Source organism: Oenanthe melanoleuca, chromosome 5 (genome assembly GCF_029582105.1).
Source record: "Oenanthe melanoleuca isolate GR-GAL-2019-014 chromosome 5, OMel1.0, whole genome shotgun sequence".
NCBI classification, from domain to species: domain Eukaryota; kingdom Metazoa; phylum Chordata; class Aves; order Passeriformes; family Muscicapidae; genus Oenanthe; species Oenanthe melanoleuca.
In genome coordinates this window covers 23,981,824-23,994,662 of record NC_079339.1, presented here as the reverse complement: position 1 = coordinate 23,994,662, position 12,839 = coordinate 23,981,824, and the positions used below count along the sequence as shown (strand labels likewise).

At 36.7% G+C, this 12,839-nt stretch overlaps 1 protein-coding gene across 27 annotated transcripts in view; it reads right to left on the bottom strand.

Annotated features, from left to right (window-relative positions):
* PHF21A (PHD finger protein 21A) overlaps positions 1 to 12,839 on the bottom strand; it is a 131,681-nt gene that overhangs the window by 76,380 nt on the left and 42,462 nt on the right. The gene's annotated exons all lie outside the window — the stretch shown is intronic.

The window sequence follows — 12,839 nt, the reverse complement described above, 5'->3', positions numbered from 1 at the left end:
TGCTTCCTGCTTGGACCTACTGCACATGATCTATATAAACCCTCAGGATTTGCAACGTAAGCTCTCAAGCAGAATTTAAAAGTTATGTCTCTCCAACTAATTCAGCTTGAAATTAGCTTAACAAAAATCGTAATACTGTAAGAAATCAGGTGCTCTCTGCTATCAGCTTCCAAAAAGTCTTCTCAGCTGTTTTTCGTAACTCAATTCGTAACTCAAGTTACAAGAATTCAAGTTCTTCAAAGAATACTCAAGAACTACTTTAGATTTCTTTTTGTGCTTCATCTTCATACTTATAGCATTAGGTAATACTGAAAATAGTATCAATTGTGACAAACAAAATGCAGAGCTTCAACAGAAATTTTCCATGTGCCTCTGTAACAATCTCCATACTCCATATACTTCAGTTCTAGTCATTTGGGTGCACTGCCTCATGCATAGGGCTACTGTATGAATCAGCTATTCCAGTGGGAGAGGCAAGAGAGACACAGTCTACCTTCCTTTCTGCCATTTAGGAGCTCCAAGTACATTTATTGGATCTGCATCCCTGGAAAAGGGAGACTACCAAACCAGAGACTGGGTTCAAAGCTGTAGTTGCACAGCTGTTTGGTCCAGGATAAATACAGTTGTCAAATGAAAACTGTTTCATCCTTTGTTTTGGTCCTTCCTTTCTGCCACTTCCCTTATGCCAAAAGCTGTGTTCATTCAGCTGCACACAAGCCAAGGCAGCAAAATGAATCATGCTCAAAAAGATGGCACATCTGAGAGATAGTCTTTAGCCAGACAACTTCTTGACTCCAGTCAAGAAGTCACTGCACAGCAACATGAGAACTAGTTCCAGCACAAGAGAGGAGCAGAAGACAGCAGCTAGACCAGGCAGGAAAACAGGTCACAGTTTCACAGCAGCTGTCCAATTTGAAGCATAATCAAAGAGGCCATTTAATCACAACCTGCAAAATTATAAGGAATGGGCTACTAACTCAGTTTTGTCTCTGAAATACAGTGAATGTGATGCCTTGGAAGCTCTGGCTCTAGAGGAAGACAACATAAAGAAGTGCAATCTGACTTTCCTTATTTCTGCACAGTGCTTCACTAGCTCCGCACAATGACACTACAAAGTGTTATCCATCAGCCCAACCACAGGACGTTCTTAAACAGATATTGCTCATCAACCTGCTTACAGTCTTTCAAGGACCATTAGGAAAAGACAAAGAAAATAGCAATTTTTAAAAAGCAGGCTTGGAGGGAATTTTCTGTGTAAGTCAAGCATTTATTTAAAAAAGCAGGTTCTTCTCTAGTCTGAGTTACCCAAGGCCTGTTACGAAATTAAAAAGTGAAAAAGCTTCTTAGAGAAACATTTATGTTCCTTAATGGGCAACACAGACAGAGAATAACTCTTTCTATACCTCATATGCCACATATCAATTAAATGATTTATGGAAATGCACTCTGCCCTACAAAATAAAAGGCTTCAAAACAGTCTACATTTTTTAGGGCAGGCAAGGTACCAAAATGCGCTGTGGAAAAAAAACCAAAAACATTTAAGGATACTTTCTTATTACTTTGTTTTCTATAGAACTTAATTGGACTCCTTACCAAAGCAGTTTAAATACAAATGTTAAATTACCTGAAGCCTTATAGTAAGCTATTTTTATTTCTTATGATACTACATTTGCTACTCACCATCTTTACATCTTTCCCAGCACACTGAAAGCACAGGCCTACTTTGGGCCATTTCCCAGTTGTAAAACCACCACAGCATACAACAGTGCAAACAGGATATGCACAAGCTGCATCATCCTTTCAGGTGATGCATCCCTCCCTCTCTCCAAAGTCTCTACTCTTTGCTGACTTCCAGAAACAGTAAGTGGGCTACAAAAAAGGCTTCTTTTCCAGTGAACAGGAATAGTCCAAGCAGGAATGAGGCAAAAACATGGTACAGTTGGGCAGCTTCCCTTAAAAGCAGATATGAAAGCAGAAATGGACACTGGAAAACACCAAGAAAATAGAAACAGGCAAGCACAATGGCAAGTGTTCTGAAGAGCTGACAGTGCATTTGGATGTAACTGCTCTTGCAATCCAAATCCAAGCACCAGAGGCAAAACTTTCTCTTTTGGCATCAGCACCTTATGTCATTACTTCTTTAGTAATAGAGAGGAAGCTACAGCTAAAGTTACAAACACTGCCGACCAAACACCACTAAGGCAGGCAAAGATCATGTGAGAATAGGCAGAGCTCCTACAAAGCCTTAAAACCAAATTACACATACCTCAACACCCAAATCCATTGATAAGAAAAAAGACCCAGTGACAACACCAAGCTCAGTGCAAACTTTCTCCTCAGAACTGGCTGCTAACAGGGCCTCTCCAGTCCTGCCTTCCTCACTTTTGGTTGAGACACACTCCTGCCCCTGTTCTGGTCAAGATAAGTGGATTCGTCTTTCAGCCTGACACAGCAGTAATGCTACCAAGTCTTGTAGAGTTTACCAGGTGAGCCAAGGATTATTACAGCACCCAGAATTTCTGCATGGCCTTAGAATGTGATGCTGGTATTAGATACCGTTAACAGAAAATTTAACGTTATAGAAGTCTATACAATTAATTTTCAAAATATTAGCTGGGGAGGGAAGGGGTAAGGAATCTGTTTTCTGAGATTTACTGGCTATCCCAATCTGTTCAAGTGAGCACAAACACTTTATCCTATGGGTTGTGGATACAATTGTAATGAAAATGCCCAAACAAACAAGAAAATGCCTCAAAGTGGGGTAGATTTTTAATCAACAACCAAATTCTCCTCTCATACAGAAGTTTATGAGACATTGTGTAACCAGTAAGTCAAACCTTGCCTTTTTAAGGAAAGGACTTAAACTAAAAATATCTTAGACTATTTAATATGGGTTCATACATGTAACTAAACACAGAAAAATCTCTAGGACCATAAGCAGTAAGATGAATTTTTTGTCTCAGCATTTTCTAGTCCTAATCAGCATTTTGCAAGAGCTGATCATTAATATTTTAAAGGCAAATAAAGGATGTAATGAAATTTTGGAGACATCTGACCCACTAAAATATTTTTGAAAGCTAAGGCTCAAAAGGACTGTATGTGTGTCAGTTAAGTGGGTCTCCTGCTAACTCAGGAGAGGTCAGAATTATCTGCTAAATGCCATAATACACATGGTATTTAAAACACACTTTTCTGAATAGAGAAATTTAAAAGCTAGCAAAACAGACACCATTCAAGATAATTAAGTGAACTATGAAGGTGAATGAGATTTTACCACTGCAAATCTTCAAATGATCAGCAATTTTCATTCAAGCAACTTTTGAATAACTTGGAACCCACAAAGATTATTCTCAGAAGTACATCAAGTTTAGTTCCACGTAGCTAAAAACAAATTATGTAAACCCATTATGAAATGACAGAATAAAGTGTTTACATCACTTAATACAGTAAAAGGAGATAAGCAGGATAAAGAAAGAGGAAAGGGCAAAACCTGTTTATTTACCCTTTACTTTCTAAAAAGTGCTACCTAGATTACTTCATATGCACCGTGCAGTAGTGCCACTGCTTTGAGAGCACACCTGACTATTGTAGGGGATGTACAAGCTTATTAAACACTAACTTTTGCTCTAAAGGAATTTAGTTTAAAAGTGGCATTTTCATTCAAAACTAAAAAGCAGAACAAAAGAAATAGAGAATTTCAAATTGGAAACTTTGTTCTTGAGCATGTTCTTGAGCAGAACTGTCTCTTGCTATTCAAATATAAACCCCAGCATACTATACATGGACTTAAATGTATCACTGTCACATTGCAGTCCAAGGTACGCTATACAAAAACAGGTACAATATATTAGTGTCCCATATAGTGCCACACTACTGCTCCATGGTCATCCTACAAAACACTTTATTGTCTGCAATCTTACAAGAAAAAGGAAGGTCAAGGGATACAGAAGCTGACACATTTTTATACTACCATAATGCATCTTCCCACAGCAAATGATAAAAGGAATACATCTGGCATTTACTACAAAGACACAACAAAACCATCAGCTGTATTTTTACCTGGTTTATCCAGGAAAATGTAATGCACAGCATCAGCAAGGTACATCTGTTTCCAAAAATGTTTGGCTATTTATTTACTCTCTTCTAAGTACTCTGTTTTCATGACTACTATTACACCTAGCAACTTTGGGGACCACATAAAAAAAAATGTTTGCAGATCCATCCAGCTGGCAAGCTAGTTTGCCCAACAGACCATTTTGCTTGTCTGCTGTTGGTGACACTGCTTGACTTCTTGCAGCACCCAGAGACATCTTCATTCTAAGTGCCAGTTTCTGTGAGTTCTTGAAGGTTTCCCTCTATAGCTTTCCATGTAAGTGGGCTTTAAAGGCCTTCAGGTTGCTAGTCTAAGAAGAATAGATGAAAAGCTGAAGATTAAAAATGGCATCATATCAGGGCTTACTGAACTCTAGCCATAGGATTTATTAGATTCTAAAATCTAAATTAACAATCACTGAGGGCCTGACACAATGCTCCTATTAGCAGGAGATGCACACAGCTCTAAACAAAAGGTTGTACAGAATATTCAAGAATGTAAAATTATCTGCAAATTTATAATAACTTCCACATTTCATAACTAAAAGCCCACTCCAAAAGATCTTTCCATTAACAGATCAAGACTGAATTTGTAGTATCTACATTTCTCATCTAACTAAACTGCATTTTGCTCAAAAATTAAAACCTCTGCAGAAATTCCATTCTTGATTCTTGAAATTGTCAGAAACAAAGTTATGCAACTACCTGAATGCATTTAAAAGGAATTTGAGAGAAATTACTGAGTCTCTCATCAGTTCTCTGTAACTGCTATGAATTTCAAATCTATTTTGTGACAGTCACATCTAAGTGAATATTTAAAGGAAATTAATATACTAACTTAATAAACTAAGTTTCCAAGTTTCAAACAGAGAACAGTACCTTTAGGCCACACAATTTTAATTGCCCAGCAGACAAATGTTAAGAGCTTAGTGTAGTGGGATGCTGTATACTGCTTTCCCCAAGTTTTACTTGGGAAAATGGGATACATCTGTTTCTTGAGATATATGACAAAATTTAGAATGAGTTGGAGAACCCAAGAACCTAATTTTGTCCAAGTTGATTGCTGAAGCATTTATTACTAGTCCAAAGGAGTGTGTGGAGCTTTTGATGCTAGAAAGCTGCTGACAATCATGCACTTCCACAGCACTCTGGGCTGGCCACAACTCTAAAGAGCCAACTGCTGCTCTGAAAAACTGCCATACTAGACCGAAAATGAAGCAATTTATAAAGAGAGTGAATGGATATGGAGCAAGACTCCACAGGCTTAAATACTGCCAAGTATTCAAATTTTCAGAAGTCTAAAATAAAAGGATAGTCACTTGCTGTTCTGCAGACATCAGGCAGCTCTAAAGCATATATCTCAAAAATTCACATCACATATTATAGTTCCGATGTAATTTTTTTGTTTTCAAAAGAAAAATAAGATAAACAAGTTCTGCCTTCTACAAACAGTACGAACAATCACTGAATAAGGAAAAAACTGGCTTATTTCTCCTTGCTACACAGGGCAGTCTGGGTTCAACACTTTAACACACTAATGGCCATTTACTATTGACACATTGCCAACATTTTACTGAGGAAACCTTGAGAAAGAACAGGCAGGGGAAAAAATAAAGTAATTATAACTTAACTGTTTCTAACTTGCCTAACTTTGGAGGGAGTTCACAGGACAAAGAAAATATGCTCATTGCAACTTAAGGGCTTTCTCCTGGCTAGCTTTTAAAAGTCTACTGTAAGAAGACACTTAGAATTAAAAAGATACAGAATAGAACAAGAATTATTTTTCATGGAACACATCAGATAAATTCTATAGGGAAATCAAGTAATGAGCTGAAGCCTAATCTTTCTAGTAGTTTTTTGTAGTCAGTAAAGTGAGAGTTGCCTTCACAAAGCCAACACAGAATGGTAAAAATTAGGTTCCCTTGTCTGAATTGCCTCCTGGTGGTGTCTCCACCACCCTACTGATCCCCCACGTTTGGACTTCATTTCAGCAAAATTTCCATTCGAATTCCACAGTCACCATAGCCTAAATCAATGGGTTATGATTGTTACATTACTGTTAGTGGTTTAGCACAAAGGAGGAGATAAAGAGAAGCTCAAAGAATAATGGACCTAATTAAAACAAAACCACACCAAGAAAACTTACATTTTTTTCTGGCCACCACCTATCTTCCCTGACGCTATGTCAGATGTCTCTGTTAACTTGCAATCTAACAGCAGGGGAAAAGTTGCTCTAAAGGGACTATATGCTTTTTGGAGTTTCTGAAGGTCAGAACAAGCATTTGAAAAGTTAACTCAGATGTGAATAGAATCATAAAGAAAGTGACTCTGTATAATGACCAGAAATAGGTGAATTCACATTGACTTGGCCTATATTTGAAGAAAACAAAACACTCTTAATTCCATGAACAGAAAATGCATACCAGATTATCACCTCAGTGAACATCAAGATTTTCTAAGGATGAAGACTACATTCTCTGTCTCCAACAGTGCCAATATAGAAAAGAAAGCACAGAGACTTCATGAAACTCTGTGAGGAGCATTCTTACCTTTTAATACTTTAGGTTCGTTTACCCTTTAAGCCCTTCAAGACTATCACAGTCTCCACAATAAAATAGGGAAAAAAATCCATAGGGAGTAATAAGGACAAACATTCAGTTAGAAAAGTGAAACCCAAAAAAAAAAATCTTTTCATAATGTGTACATTCATTTGGTCTACTCATGCTGCCCTAATACGTCATTTCTCTAAATAAATTCCAGAAAGGTGTATTTCCTCTTTATTTGTCCACTACAAAAGACCCTTAGTCCATCTGTAAAAGCCAGTACAATTAAGAGAAAAAAATTCCAAACTAGCATTGCAACATTATCACACGCACCTCAGTCCTTTTCGAACCTATGCACCAGGAGTTGAAGTGAGTGGTTCCTCAAAGCCTTATGAAGGTGTAACACATGATCCATACGTGGGAAAACACCAGCTAACACTGTCTACCTGAGTCAGTCTTGTTCTTGGTGTAGTACCAACAAATAAGATACCATTTAGTAATAAAAGTATTTCGACCTATGGCTGTACTACAGTCAGTAATGCATAGCACAAAAAAACCCACATTTCAGGAAGTGGCTTATTTTCAAATGAAGTACCAGGCAGCAGAGAACAAACAGAAGAGACAAGCTTTTGCCTGTACTCTAAATACTGGACACACTTTCTTCTCCTCTCCAAAATTCAGCACACTTCATGAAATTGGTGACCAAACAATTCTGATAGCAACTAAAGATCCATAAGGCTCTGAAAACCAGATTCCTGGATTTGATTCCTTTTCTAACTTGTAATAATAAATCAAAATACTGTTTCTGTGGCTGTGAGGTTATTTCACTGAGGCATGCAGAACAGAGCAGAATGAACTTTAATCTGTTTTAACTTATAAAAATTCATTAGTAGATTTGATCGCTTTTCCCAGCATACAACTAAGAGGCGTTTAAGGGTGCTATGCAAAACAGCCTAAATCCCAGCTATCATCATCTAATGCTTCACTTGTTTTCCCTTCAAGTATAAAAGGGAATAGTAGGCCTTGAAATAACCACTGATGTGTGAGGTTATCCAGCAAGTCAAAACATGCAGGAGCATCTAATAACCAACTCTCTCCATCAGTAGGGGATTTTCAAGGAAACACTGTAGTTTAATTGCCCATTTTCTATCTACAATGTTGATTTTCAAGCAGAGCAGGCTATTTTGGAGTTATGCCCTGGCTTATAGGAAGATGAAAGATGTATCCAACTAGGTTCAATTTAAAAAGTTCTCCAGCTGCCTCCAAATCTGTCTTAAATACAGCATGAACTCAAAAGTTGAGCTGGAAAATCAGTGTTGAGGGAAGAGTAGCGGGGGGGAAGGTGGGGAGAGCTTTTCTTCTTTTTAATGACATCACAAAATGGTCACTTACATTTCCTAAATTGAGTTACTCCAGTTTTAATGTACATTAGATATGCAAAAATTAAGTTCACAAGCCAACAGTGAGAAGTCTAGGTGGAGTTACATTAAGAGAAGAATGGGAAATCCAAGTTTACATGCCGGTATGGGCTTAATCATGATTTAAGCTTTATAAAAGGTCTGAGACAGCTTAGCAATATTTCAGTCATATACAAATGATTATAACATCTGTTTTGCAAGAGAATTTGTGGCAAAAGAGGCAGCAGGGAGAGATGCATCCACTCTGCCTATCTACAATCATCTGTGCAACATCCAAAATTTGCTTCAGCCAGTATATCTTGAGAATATGGAAGATGATAACTTAATGAGAAGTCATTATATTCCCATTTTCACACAATATTTGGATGCAAATTAAATAAATACCAGAGATTAAAATAGTAAGCTTAGGCAGATTTTTCAAATATTCACCTCTAAACAGGTGCTGTTCACACCGATCAGAGGGTTCAAAAGGATCTGACAACTGAGGCAGTTAGTTAACTTACTTCTCCTTATGTCCAGGTAGACCAGTATCTTTTTGACAGGAAAAAATGACTGACTACTTCAAATCATCTAAGAAGGATTCTACAAACAGGGGTTTTTTTAATGTATTTTATAACTGCTTTATAAACAGTTGGCATAAATGTGCGCTCGCAGTTACATGCAAATTAGCATATTTTTATCATTCATGCCATTTACTTAAAAAAGATCAGTGTTTAGAAATATGTACAGCTCCAGATAAACAACTGGAACTGAAATTAAGCATCACCTGCTTCAAGGTATTAGTAACTAAACATTCATATGGGATATCTGCAGACTTGATCTATTACTGATAGAATAACTGACATTTTAATACACCCTCCATCAATCGTGGAGAAAGGAGGCATCAGAAACTCCAGACAAAACTGGCAGGAATAAGTAGTGACCTTATTATTAAATTCCAGATTTTTAGTCCTAAGTTCTGGTGGTGTTCATCTGGTATAGCTACAACACACAGGCATACCTTGCCTACCTTCTTATGCTCAAGCATGAAGTGCTGTTTCCTACCTGTTAACTGTACCCAGTTTCCCTCCTGCTCTCTAGGTTTCTGAAGCTTACAGTCCTCTCACCAAAACACTGATGCTTCTCTTTACAGAACATGATGGAACATGTTTCGGGTGCAATTTTCTGATAATGTGCTCAAAAAGCCTCCATAAAAATTCACCTTTACTATGATTGACAACTGTACAAGAAGAACAGTCTCATAGGATGAATTTATGCACATTATCAATCTTTTCATTACTAAGTTATGGTACCTGTAATAAATATAGCAACAGTAATGCTTAAAAGCTATTTCTGATAGTTTTTGGAAACTTGTTATTTAAGTTTCCTTTGTCAATCTAAACCACATGTTTACATTTATTCAACTGTACAAAACCACAGTTAAATTACTCTGTCATTTTTTCTACCCATCCCAAATCCTCTTTCTCATTACTTGCTATTTAGTGGCAAGGCTAAAAGGAGTCTCACCCTGAACACACAAGACTTAGAACAACCTCATCAATCTCAATCTGCTGTAAATTCTAAATAGAAGCAAAATTCACTAGATTTGCCTATTCATAATAATAAACTTGCTTTTACAGTGTGCATTTTTTCTAATTATATTCTACAGTTTCAACTGCTCTTCACAATAAAGTATGTTAAAGTTTCTCCCCTGTGAAAAAATAAAACCAAAAGCGTCTCCATATAGCATATATATGCTGACAACTATTTTTGATTACTTTTTCCTGCATATACACAATTCTTCAGAAATAAAAATAACAAAAGGATACACTTATTTATTTTCACGTCAAGAGGAAATACATGAGAATACTAGTTCAAGTTTTCACAACACTATTCTTAAAGATTCAATGAATTATAGGAAGAGACATTTACATTTTATTTTCAAATATAAGGGAAATTATGATTTCTTTTGTACATGCTTATCACCATTACCCTTTTATCATAGAGTCAAAAGACTATTTGTGTAAGCTTTCTTTCATATTTAAGACAGAATATTGCTCTAACTTTTCCAGGAGTTGTGATAAGGACACATTTAGAAATTCCTCTATATCTGACACGATATTGCTAAAAAAACCCACGCTTTTTTGCTGCCCACATGACCTCTTCCTTGTCTTCCAAATAAAGTACTATTATGATACATACTCAATCATTTAATTAACTATGGGGGGAAAAAGGGAAGGAGAAAAGGTACTACTTCAAGATTGCATCCCTCCCTTCTTTAAACTAGCCCTGCTCTACCTCAGCCTTTCACCAGTGTCACTGGTAACAATTTCCATCTCATCTCACCAAAACAAACAAAAAAGAAATAAACAATAAATAATAAACTAATAAACTTCCTCATGGAAAAAAAAGTTTAAAAATACATTCTTTAAGTTTTCATATTGTTAAGAGTGTATTGAACCTAGACAAAAGCTGAGTAGTGCGAAGTAACTGTGGGTAAAGTTCTACAAGTAAGAATGCCAAGAGAAGACACTATCATAGAACAAAAAGTGAAGGAAAAAGTGCTAAGACTGTGACTTTCTTCCAAAGATGTGAAAACACAGGAAAAAAGCAGTGTTCCAAAGCAATAGAATTAATTCACATTTACAACTCAACCTCAGATTTAGCAATTACAACTGTTCTGAAAAAATCACTCTTAACCTCTGTTAATTAAAGAGGGGGGTTGAAAAAGAAAGAGGAAACCATTTTTTAAACCAATGCATTCAGAGTTTCCAGACTGCAGCTCTCACATTTATAGCTGAGGAGCAACACTATTAAACTGAATTCTCCTTATTGCCCATAGATTAGAAAAGAAGTAAGAATAGTTTAGAACTCTGTGAAAATAATACAAAGAGACTAGCAGAGGGAAACCAGCTAATCTGAAGGACTCAAGCTTACTGCCCTTCAAATGCAAGTTATCTTCAAGCAAGTTTTTTCTCTTTCTGCAGTTTTCCTTTCAAGTGTTAACACACTCAGCATACATTGCTCCATCGTCTCTCAGGTGTAACAAATCAAAGTCTTTATTTTCACCTCTGACATCTTCCAAAAACATATGAATATATGACATACCTTATGCTGTACCAGTTCAACCCTGCATTAGCTAACAATTTTTTTTAGGTTTAAGCCTACACACTGTATAGCCTACTCGCTTTCTTTTTTGTACTTTGCCAGATCTCCTCAATTTCACAAACTTCTGAACAGAACTGTCATTATTAATTCTCAGCAAGACACCTAAGCCACTATAAATCACTGCAGCGACTGGCAGCAAGTGTCAGCACTACTCTCACAATGCTTCAGAAACAGAGGGAAGTCTTAAAGCAACTAAAAGCTTTTAGCTAAACCTACCGCTGACTTGGTTCTTGCACAAGTCTTCATCCAACTTCATTAAATAAGAGAGCAAAGAAAAAGCATGCATTAGAGTGACATAACATTTCACAAGCCAGAAATATTTTATTATTCTGACTCTAACACCAGCATCTCAGCTCCATGTCTCCAAGCAGGGACACCACACATGCTGGAACTTTAGTTTCTCAAACTTCATTAAAAGGTTATTGAACAGGGACCATATGCATCCTATAACTGCCCACAGTGGAGCTGGGCCCTCAGAGTTTATTCACTGGATATCAGGCATCAGAACTAAATGGCTCTAACCAAGAGTACAGATAACACATTGCACCCCTTCTTAACACAAGCACTGTATGATGTCAAGCATTATATTTACTGTGCAAAACCGCCTATTTCTCCATGGTGTGTGAAAATGAAATTGTTGATTCATATTCAACCCATAAAGCAATTGATAATAATGATTTTTTCCTGAAGAGAAGTGAAAGTGAAAACAGAAAAAAAGGGCTTTGTTGTAGTCTCCAAGGTGCTACACAACTGCATTGCTAAGCCACAGATTTCTATACAACAGATTCCTGCAAATAAAGAGGGAGTGAGCACTTCTCTGCACAGGGAAGTTGTGGTTCTTTTCCCAGAACTTACATTTATCGTGATCATTGCATTTTAGCAGTCATACTACTTTAACAACATTATCATCTGGAACACTGGCAGCTCTGCAGTCCAGTGGTAGAGATAACAAAATACTTAAACTTCAACAATCATTCACTGTTTTTCTGATAATTAAACACACAAAAATACAAAGTAGCAACCTACTGTGACTTCATATGGACTGTGTGGTAGAAGTAAAATCAAACTTATTTTTCAATATCTTTTAGAAACTTAACCCATGTTCATCCCATGAAGAAGTGTGCTTTAGCACTTTGAGTTTAATAGAAAAGATTAGCTCCATTTCTAGTGATGGGTAATTTAAAATACATGTTAGTATAGTCCATTCAGCAGCATAACTTTAGAGAGTTATAAATACAAGTTTAAAAGGTATGGCAGGATGTACTTGCTTTCTTACATTCCACTCAGTGTCTCTCTGCCTGTCCAGGCTCATCACGTAAACTGGTAGTCAATACAGCTTGCTTCATGGCATCAAGACAAGCTCATTTTGAAATTATCATGGGCATCCAGAGCTTACCAGAGAATTCTGAAAGAGCTTGCTGTGAGACATAGCCACATGCAGAGGCTCATGCTGGTTTTAGAGAATAAATCATCTTCAAGAGAGGCATGCTATCACATCAGTGAAACCTCAGTTTTTGTTGTGCTACTGTTCTCATTAAAAAATAATTTTCCTTATTATCTTTATATGTTTTGTTGCAGATTCACTGTTCCCCTATCAAATCATACTATAATTTTTCAGTAAAGGAGATTTCTAGATAAA